The 10382-nt window shown below is 37.2% G+C and overlaps 1 pseudogene; it reads right to left on the bottom strand.

Moving 5' to 3' along the window:
• Window positions 1–8689: 8689 nt before the first annotated feature.
• Window positions 8690–9441, bottom strand: LOC118051683 (zinc finger protein 7-like; annotated as a pseudogene).
• Between the last annotated feature and the right edge of the window lie 941 nt (window positions 9442–10382).

The following is a 10382-nucleotide window of genomic DNA, read 5'->3' as shown; positions in this document are numbered from 1 at the left end:
TACATGAGATCCCATCTGGCAACCTCATTTAACCAAAACAAAAGAAATGTGAAAAAAAAAAAAAAAAAAAAAAAAAACAGTCTTATTATAATGGGTGACCTACCCAGGTGGAAAGAATGAAAAAAAACGGTCTCATTATGATGGGTGACCTACCCAAAGAAAAAGGAAAGAATGTGAAGTGCGGCCTCATTGTAATGGGTGACCTAACCAGATAAAAAAAAAACATGGAGAAATGGATGGCGAGGGCTTAAAGGCACACTCAAAATGGTGGTGAGGGCTCAAAGGCGCACTCAAAAGGACGTAGGGTTAGAAAACGCACTACCCAAGGGATGAGGGCTCAAAGGCGCACTCAAAATGGAGGTGAGGGCTCAAAGACGCACTCAAAAGCAGGTAGGGTTAGAAAACGCATTACCAAAGGGATGAAGGCTCAAAGGCGCACTCAAAATGGAGGTGAGGGCTCAAAGGCGCACTCAAAAGGAGGTAGGGTTAGAAAACGCACTACCAAAGGGATGAGGGCTCAAAGGCGCACTCAAAATGGAGGTGAGGGCTCAAAGGCGCACTAAAAAAAAAAGGTAGGGTTAGAAAACGCATTACCCAAGGCATGAGGGCTCAAAGGCGCACTACCGAAGGGATGAGGGCTCAAAGGCGTACTCAAAATGGAGGTGAGGGCTCAAAGGCGCACTCAAAAGGAGGTAGGGTTAGAAAACGCACTACCCAAGGGATGAGGGCTCAAAGGCGCACTCAAAATGGAGGTGAGGGCTCGAAGGCGCACTCAAAAGGAGGTAGGGTTAGAAAACGCACTACCCCAGGGATGAGGGCTCAAAGGCGCACTCAAAATGGAGGTGAGGGCTCAAAGGCGCACTCAAAAGGAGGTAGGGTTAGAAAACGCACTACCGAAGGGATGAGGGCTCAAAGGCGCACTCAAAATGGAGGTGAGGGCTCGAAGGCGCACTCAAAAGGAGGTAGGGTTAGAAAACGCACTACCAAAGGGCTGAGGGCTCAAAGACGCACTCAAAAATGGAGGTGAGGGCTCAAAGGCGCACTCAAAAGGAGGTAGGGTTAGAAAACGCACTACCAAAGAGATGATGTTGAAACAATGATTTGTCAATATTGAAAAGCAAATGCATTATGATTGATATGCATGTATATTTACCTGAGAAATATAGGCCCCCATTTCTTCATGGTGTCTTTTTTTCTCTCAAAAGTTGTAGTGTTGGTAGTAACTTCAACGGCTTTTCCACTTCTACTTACTCGGGGTACATATTGTGATCTTGACCTCTGGGAAGAGTTTGATGTCATCATCATACATCTTTGTCCTTCACCCATCTCAAGAGTTACCAATTTTGCCCGACATTTTCCTTAGAACAGGAATTATGGAGTCAGTCCTACCATGTGTGTTTGATTGCCCCCCAGCTTGATCATGCCCCCCAAGTGTTCAACTTGGGTTTAGTGTGGGGTGAGGATATGTGAAAGTAAGTTTGAGGGTTTTTTGTACAATGAAATGTTTTCATGCAAAATTTTTGAAACTTCCAAGTTATTCCAATCACAAAAATGATTTTGATATTGGTTCAAAATAAACTTGTTCTAAAAAATTCAAGTGATTCCTATGGACAGGTTTCTTGAAGTGATGAAAGCTTTTTGCTTTTGGTTTAAAGATGAAGTGACATCTGGTTGGTCACAAAAGGTTTAAATGTCAATTTGAGGGTTATTGAGAACCGAATTGAGTCAAAACATTTATTTTATTTGCATGAATAATGATTTGACTTGCACATGAAAGCACTACCTACTAATCTAGATTGCTTGCCTTTGATCAGAAAGGGCTTTATCAGGTATGTAATATAGGCTTTGGCTATTGGTTACGAAGAAAAGGATATATTGCAGGCTCAAAAGGTGTTTAAGGGATTTCACGACTAGGGATCAATTGTGCTTGTTTCCTGACCTTTTGTCTTTTGGATTTGTTTCTTTTCAAAATAGTCTTCATGCCCCCCAAGTGTCGGGCGTGGGCTGTTCTCTTTGTTTTCTTCGTTTTTGTTTCGTTGAGCACAATCATATTCGTTGGTTTTTATGAGAAGCTCAAATATTTTAACCAATCACAGTATTTATCTTCACTGTTTCATTTGGATGATAATGAAAGAAGAAACATTACATGATCAATTTCAGCACCCATCTTCACTGCTTTGTCTGGAAAACAACAAACTCTTTTATTTTGCCCCCCAGTGTGGGGTGTGATCCTAGTCAAGGTTATTTCCAAAAAACATTACTAGGCTCAAAATGGGACTGCAAAGGATATATTTTAGCCTTGTGAAAGGTTTATCAAAGATGGCCTTTCTTCATCTCAAATGCACTGCAGTGAGGATCGATAGGTCTTGCTTTCATGTGCGTATGCCAAATGATTTATTCAGTCAAATAAAACTCAGCTTTTTGAGTCACCTCATAGTGTTGTTTATCTTTGTTGTCTTTTTTTCTTTCAAGTTTTCTAGGTATATGTGTACCTATTTAAGGAATCACCTGAATTTTCAAAATGCATTTGTTTTGGACAAATATCAACATGATTTTTGTTTTTGTACTCACTGTGGATGTCCCAAAAAATATCCTTGAAAACATATGAGATTATGTATGGGTTTGGAAGAAAGGAACACAAAAGGGTTCTTCATGTTGTAATGTTATGAGCAAAGTTGCGCTCAAAATGTTATTTACATGTAATAACAACAAAGAAGAGTGTGATGTGAACACAAGAAAACACATGATCTTATTTCACAAGAGATGCTCATTAACAAAAGCATTAACAAAAGGCAATAACAAGGCAGGCTTCATTCCTCTGTTTTGGCGAATTTGTTCATAGGCTACCTCCCTCTCAAAAGCTCTACGTAGAGGACTCAAAGACAATGCGGAACAACACCACGGTCAAAAGTTGAGCTATCATGTTGGACCATTGATGCTTTCCAATTCCCCAAACTTTCCATCCTAATATGCTTCAAGCATGATTAGGTAACGGGTTCGTATTCACATTGGGGGCATCTTCCAATTCTATCCACCCAGCCTTGATTAATTGCAGAAGCTTTCTCTTGAAGGCGTTGCAGGTATAGATGTTATGCCCAGTAATACCGGCATGGTATTCACAATTGAGTTCTGGCTTGTACCAATTAGGATAAGGTGGTTGCAGAGGTGTTAGAGGTTCTGGAGCTATTTGCCCGATGCTCAATAGCTTTTGATACATCTCATTCAGGGGTAACGGTAGTGGAGGTAGTTGTTCTTGAACCCTTTGGAAATTTCTAATTTGGCTTTTGGCTTGAAAGTTTTAGGGTTCAGGTTTTTTGATGTTGGCAATTTGGGATGGAGTATGGTAATTTTGGGATGTATTTGTTTTGCCCATGTAGCCATCTTCAACATGGTGAACCTCTTTTCTTTCAATGCCTCTTTTCTCGGTTGGTGCAGCAATTCTACCACTCTTGACACCTTGCTCTATGCGTTCACACACTATCACAGCATCAGTGAATTGTTGGGCTGAACTACCCATCATATGTTCGTAATATGGTGCTTTGAGTGTGTTGGCAAATAAAGAGACCATCTCTTTGTCCAGAAGTGGGGGATGTACTTGAGCAGCTAATTCTCGCCATCTTTGAGCATATTCCCTTATGCTTTCTTTATCCTTTTTCTCTATATTGGACAAACTGGTTCTGTCGGGCGCAATGTCCATGTTGTATTTGTATTGCTTGACAAAAGCATCCACAAGATTTTTCCAGTTGTGAATTTTTGTATTATCCAATCTCATGTACCAAACTCAAAGTTGCCCCACTTAAACTGTCTTGGAAAAAGTGCATTAGTAGTTTTTCATCATGTACTACCTCAGCCATTTTATTGCAGTAGGACCTGAGATGAGTCATGGGGCATTGTGTTCCAATGTATTTGATGAATTCAGGAACACGAAATTTCTTTGGGATAACCACATTTGGGACCAAACACATCTCTGCTGCCCGTACCGGGTCATATAAGTCTATCCCTTTAATGGCTTTGAGTCTGGCTTCCAGCGCCTCTATCTTAGCTTGATCAATGCTATCAGATGACTTAGCCTTGTGGGACTCGTTAGCAGATGCCTCCATGACTGTTGGGGATGGTGCAGGTGTTGTTGACTGCACAAATATTGGATTTTGCTGAGGTTCTTGACCATGTTCGTTCATTCTTTCCTCAGGCTGAACCGTAGTAGGAGCCGGAACAAAGGTGATCGGTTGATTAGAAGGACCTTCATCAGAGGTATTCCTTAGTGTTTGCTTGAGTAAGCTAGTGAGGTGAGCCACACTTATTTTCAGAGACTCCAACTCTTCGTGCAAATAGGCCTCACGTTGAGCACGCTCTTCATCTTCCATGTTTCTAGCTCGAAGTCGGGTGTTGTAGATTTTTTGGGGACCTATATTTCGATCTGGCATGTATGCATGTTAAATGTATGAACATGTAATTTATATGATGCATTTTCCCTTCAAGGGGTGACATGATTTTTTTATTTTTATTATTTTTGTATGACATATTCTGTAAAGAAAGATAGCACATACAAACTAAAGACAGGGTCTAATTCATGAATAGATTTTCTACCTGGTCTCAAAAGGGTCTCATATCTGCCCAGTGACGTCCTTCGTAAAGGCAGTATGGGGGCGTTGCAAAGAACAGTTAAGGCACGTATGCCCACCATTACCAAGCAGGCTCTCAGATATGAGTTGGGTGTTTCACGCATCTGAACCCGACCAATAGTCATAGGGCAGATCGTTAATTCCCCACTTAACTTAAAGGCTTGTGTATGCTTTGAAAAATATGTACAGAAATTAAAGCGCGTATATAAAAAAAAACAAAGGAAATGCATATTTAAAAATAAACACGCAAACCACAACAAAAAACACAATAATCAGACAAAAACAAAGCTTAGTCCACATGGTCCCCAGTGGAGTCGCCATTCTGTCGCACGTGTGCGGCGGCGCGGCGATCGTCCACCCTCAAGGAAAAATCGGAAATGTTTATTCCTGGAAAATAGGGAGAGACAAGGAATTCTTGTCTCTATATGTGAAAATATGGACTGGGAGTCGCCACCTAGTATTCTGGTTACTAGGAACCTTAACTGGTCTTTAGAGATCGGGTACGGAGACTGGTTGCGTAAAGGGAAGGTATTAGCACCCCAACTACGCCCTACCTAAGGTAGGCTGCATTGTTTTAATGTCTGATAAAATCTAAAATCGTGTTGTGGTTTTTGAATTGTTTGTTCGTTTACGGTTTAAGAAAAGACCTCCTCTGTAAGGAGATCCTTATCTTTATCGGGTAAAAAACTAACTATTCAAAGTCGTCAAAAGAAAATATCTTTTTAATATCAAGAATACGATTTACGTATAAATTCATAATCCTTGATACTAAAATCAAACAAAATAAAATATTTTGTTGTTTTTGAAATTTTGGCCAATGTTCTCTTGACTTTAATAAACTGGTTATTAAAGCCAAAATGCATGCTAAAATATTGTTTTTTGACATATGAAAAATACGATATGATGTTTTTAGATTTGAGATACTTGGCCGTATGCACAAAAATGTTTTTTAAAATTTTTTTATATTTTTTGGAAGTTTGTGACAAAAAAACCTGGGTATTTTAATACCCGATTTGTATTTTTTTCGACATAAAAATACTACCCGATAATAACATAAAATAAAAAAAATGGAAACATCATAAATATTTTTTAAAACAATAATATTTTTTTTAAAAAAAATGGGCCGGATCAGGCCCAATTGCATGGGCTGGGCCAAACCTGGCCCATTTACATGGGTTGGGCCGAACATGGCCCAAATGCATGGGCTGGTCACTGTGCACATAGTAACCGGGTTACTGTGTGCACAGTAACCAGAGAATTAATTAGCATGCATAGTAACCGGGGTTACTGTGCACACAGTAACCCCGTGAATTAATTTGCCAAGTTACTGTGCACATGCACAGTAACCGGGTAATTAATTCTTGCATGCAGAACGTGCACAGTGCACGTTCTGCAAGCAAGAAGATGAATAGTAAAACGAGATAAGGGGTTAAGGGCTGACCTGTGGTGGCTGTCGTCGATGGCGGAGCTGCTGGTGGCGACAGGAAGTGGCGCCGACAGTGGGGTGGCCGGCGGTGGCTCTGCGTTTTCCTTCTCTCTCTCCTCTGTTTTTTCGTTTTTCTCCTCTGCTGCTCCTTCTTCTTCTTCTTCTTCTATGTTCTCCCTTCTCTCTCTTTTCCCCTCTCTTTGCTCTCCCTTCTCTTCTCTTTGGGTCTTTTTTTTTTTCTCTTTCTTTTTCTTTCTTCTGCAGCCCTCCCCTGTATTTATAGGAAAACAGGGGAGGGAGAACGTGTTGGGGCGGCTACTGTTGGCCGCCCCCTCCACTACCTTCAACAGATAACAACGCCAGGCAAGTGGGTGAATTGTGGGCGTATTATTGCGCCAAAGCCGGGAAAGAAAGTAGGCGAAAAGAGAAAAAAAAAATTTATTCTCCCCTGTTCTCTGCGCGTCCAGGGGAAGAAGACGATGGTGCCGTTTCAAAACAGCACCGTTTTGAGCTTTCTCTGTTTTTTTTTTTTTTTTTTTTGTATTTATTATTTTTTTGTGGGGACCCAAAAATGGGTTACAACAAAAAGAATAAAAACTTGACAATTATTTACTTTAAAAATCAAACATTTTCCCTTTGAATTTTTTTTAAGTAAAAGAGGATTGTTCATACTCTTTATTCATGGATTTGATATATTAATAGGCTAGAAATACTTGGTAAAAGAATAATTTTATATTAAATCCAAATCCAAGTTTAAAATAGATTAAAAAAACTCAAACCCATGACTTGAAGCCCAATAATGTACCAATGTTTGAGTTGAGCCGAGCTAACGTATAGGTTGAACTCATACTAATTTTTCTTAAGCTTATTTTCGACCCTTCAACTTTACACTAAATAAGCAATAAGACAATTTTTTATTTTGCTTGCGTGGGAGAGAGTGTTTTAGGTTTCACAACAAATATACCATCCAATAGTTTTTTGAGTTGATTATTTTTTTTCACTCATAACTTATTTTGAACATGTTAATATTCCATGTTTGAGAATTTATATACATGAATAATTTCAAATAAATATTTAACTCTAAAAGTGAGTGAAACCTACTATAAATTTGGTCTCAAATGTGTCCATGAACTCTGGCTTCAAAATAAATTTGTTTTGGGTTTGGTCTCATTCTTTTAATTTCTATTATTTTTTAGATTTGATGCTTCTTTAAGTTTATTTTGTTTTTAATTTCATCCCTTGTCATTTAATCTCATTAGATTTTTTTTATCCAATCTAGCCCTCATTCTTTTGATTGCTATTTTGTTATCCTTTTCATTATTATTGTTTTGTCCTTTGGAGTTTAATTTTATTTTATTTGGTTTCCAATTTTGGTCCTTATTTTTTTATTGCTCTTTTTTTTTTATCATTTTCTTCATTTATTTTGTTTTTGAATTTAGTCCCTGGTTAGTTTCTTTCAATTATTTTTGTGCATTGTTTAGTCCTCATTGTTCTAATTTTAATTTTTTCATGGTTTGCAAATTTTCTTTGTGGTTTTTTCATGTTTATCATTTACAGGATAATCTTAGTCTCATAACTCGGTCCACCAATTTCGATAATGGACCCGATTTAAGTTCAATCTTTTTTAGGGTATTTTTTAAAAATTATTTTTTATTATTATTTTTATCATTTGACACTGAATTATTGGGCCTTGAGCTTCTTAGTTTGTTTTGCTTTCTATTTTGTTGGGTTATCTCTGCCTCATATCTCATATTACAAGTTATTAAATATTATTTAAAAATAAATGCATGCGTCAGCATATTATGGGTTATCCTGAGTACGAGGTGGTAAATTTAACCCGAGTTAGATTGCATTTTATTACTAAGTTTTTTTTTTTTTAATTTTGGTATTTTTTGCTAAGTGCTTCTTTTGGAAGACTGAATTTTTTTTCCTCAATTTTTTATGAGTATTTTTTTCAATTTCTTCGTTTTGCATGAAATAATTTGCCCTTGAGTTTTGTCATTTTTTCTCTTTTCTTTATGTTTGGTTATTATGATGGCAGGTTGGTAAAGTTAGCCCGGGTTTTTTTTTTTAGTTTCTTTTGTTGAACTTTGTTTTTTGTTTTTTTTCTAGGTACTTTTTTTTTTAAATTTTTTTTTTCTCGATCTCATATTACGAGTTGTGGGTTTATCAACTTAGATCGAGTTGACTCGGGTTTGCTTCTTCGATATTATATTTTTTAAATTTTTTTTTCATCTTTGATATTAAGTTATTAGGTCTTGAACTTTATAATTTTTTTTTTTTTTTTACAGGTTGTTTCACTCTTATACTGTGAGTTGTGTTTTAATAAATTAAATTTGATTTCTCTCATGTTATTATTATTATTGTTATATAAAATATTATTTTTTTTATGTTGAGAAAATTTGAACCGTTCAGCAGCCTAACGTGAGCCACTTATCTTGTTGAAGACAAAAGTTAAGCTCTATTTATAAAATTCAATATCTTTTTTTTCCAAAAGACATTCCATCCGATTTTCTGACTCTCCACATTTAAAACTTTTCTGTTTTTAAGATTTGATTAAAATATCATGCATATCAAACATTAAAGTGAACAATAAAAAAAGAAAATCTTCGAAAATGAAGTTATAAGTACTACAAAGATTTCAAAGCCTTAAAGACAAATCTAGCTGGCTCAACTCTTCTTGAACATTTTCGGTTCTATACACCAGGGACCAAGAACCCCCTACACCTTCTATGGAACCATAATTCATCGCTGTCCTGCCATAGCTCGCGTCACCAACAAACCTACCATCATGTCCATGGTGCTCGAACCTTGCTAGGGCCGGTTCATGATGTCGAGGAAAGCTTGACCCACTCATGCAAGAAGACGATCCAGACCGTGGGTTCGATCTTCCATGAGCCCGTACGGATGAACTCATCTCTCGGCTCTTTTTTGGCCAAGGTTCTCTCAAGCTTATGAGCATTTTGGTGACCCCCAAGAGCTTGTGAGCTATAAAACTTTCTTTGGCAGTAGTTGCATGAGAAAATTCGAGGTTCTGCCGGACTATGAGGTGATGATGAAGAAGAAGAGGATGGCTCGAGTACAAGTTCTAGGTTTAGTTGATTGCTTGGTAGGCTTAGATGTAGAGAGGTGTTTGGTTGAAAATCCATGGCCCTAGCCTAGAGGGATAGGGAGAAAGATAGAGTGAATAATTAGCCAAGTATTAATTGGAGATGGGGCTTGATGTAACTCCGGATGAGTGGTGATCGATTATAATGGGAGAGAGAAAAGGAGAGAGAGAGAGAAGAGAGATTTGTGGGAAGTAAAAAAAAAAAGGTTAGGCTATTTGAGTAAAGGAGAAATGTGGAGAGTAGAGATACAATGAAGTAGAAGGAGAAGGTCAGTACTCTTACATTATATAAGGTGCAATGGTTCACTGTTCCTGCAACCACATAGTAGAATGAAAAAGAGATAGGCAATTTTGTTAGAATGTGTGTGTGTGTGAGAGAGAGAGAAAGAGACAGGAAGCTGCAAGGGTCACTGTAGGATCGAAGGGTTGTCGCCTCCATTAACGGCAGCATTATAATCCCTTGTCGGCCCTCGGAAAAATTCCGTCGTATTTCTCCTAATATATGTTGTCGTAACAGAGAGAACACTCATTAAACCTAAATCTCAGCAATGCTTAGTTTTTATATCTTTTTTTTCCCAATGTCTTCTGAGCCTACGTAATTAGCCTATCTTTTCAATATGGATACAATATCAACTTCTCTCTATAATCAATGGAGTACGAGTGCTTGAGATTATAATACACTCATGATTAATCTTGCTTGCTAATATTAGTATTAGATTAATCAACATCTTGACTTGACTAAACATGCAATATGATAATAGACCATTACTAAGTTTATTCGCAAACTATTATATTGTTGTTATTCATCGTATTATAAAATAATATAAATTATATCTTGAAATATTATTTACAAACTTAAATTATTGAGTTGTGATGGTTTCTTAACATGATATCAAAGTTTTAATGATCAAACGATCACGAGTTTAAATCTCACCACCTTATTTATTTAATAAAAAATAAGAACAAGATAACATGGATCTGTATAAATTTTAAGTTTAAAAGATTTTTATTTAAAAAACGTGTTAAAAAAATAATATAAATTATATTTTAAAAATATTATTTACAAGATTAAGTTATTGATTAATTCCTTGATACATTGAACAAGCTTACTGGATCAATGAGAAGTAGCCCCTCTGCACTGAATCCATTTGCAAACCAGATGGACACCTTTATGTTGTTCGATCGTAAACATTGAGGTTCACCCTGTTTTTAGGAAAAATTAAAA

This window comes from Populus alba, chromosome 18 (assembly GCF_005239225.2).
Source record: "Populus alba chromosome 18, ASM523922v2, whole genome shotgun sequence".
Taxonomy (NCBI): domain Eukaryota; kingdom Viridiplantae; phylum Streptophyta; class Magnoliopsida; order Malpighiales; family Salicaceae; genus Populus; species Populus alba.
Note: the sequence above shows the minus strand (reverse complement) of the source record. Positions and strands in the feature narration are given on the sequence as shown.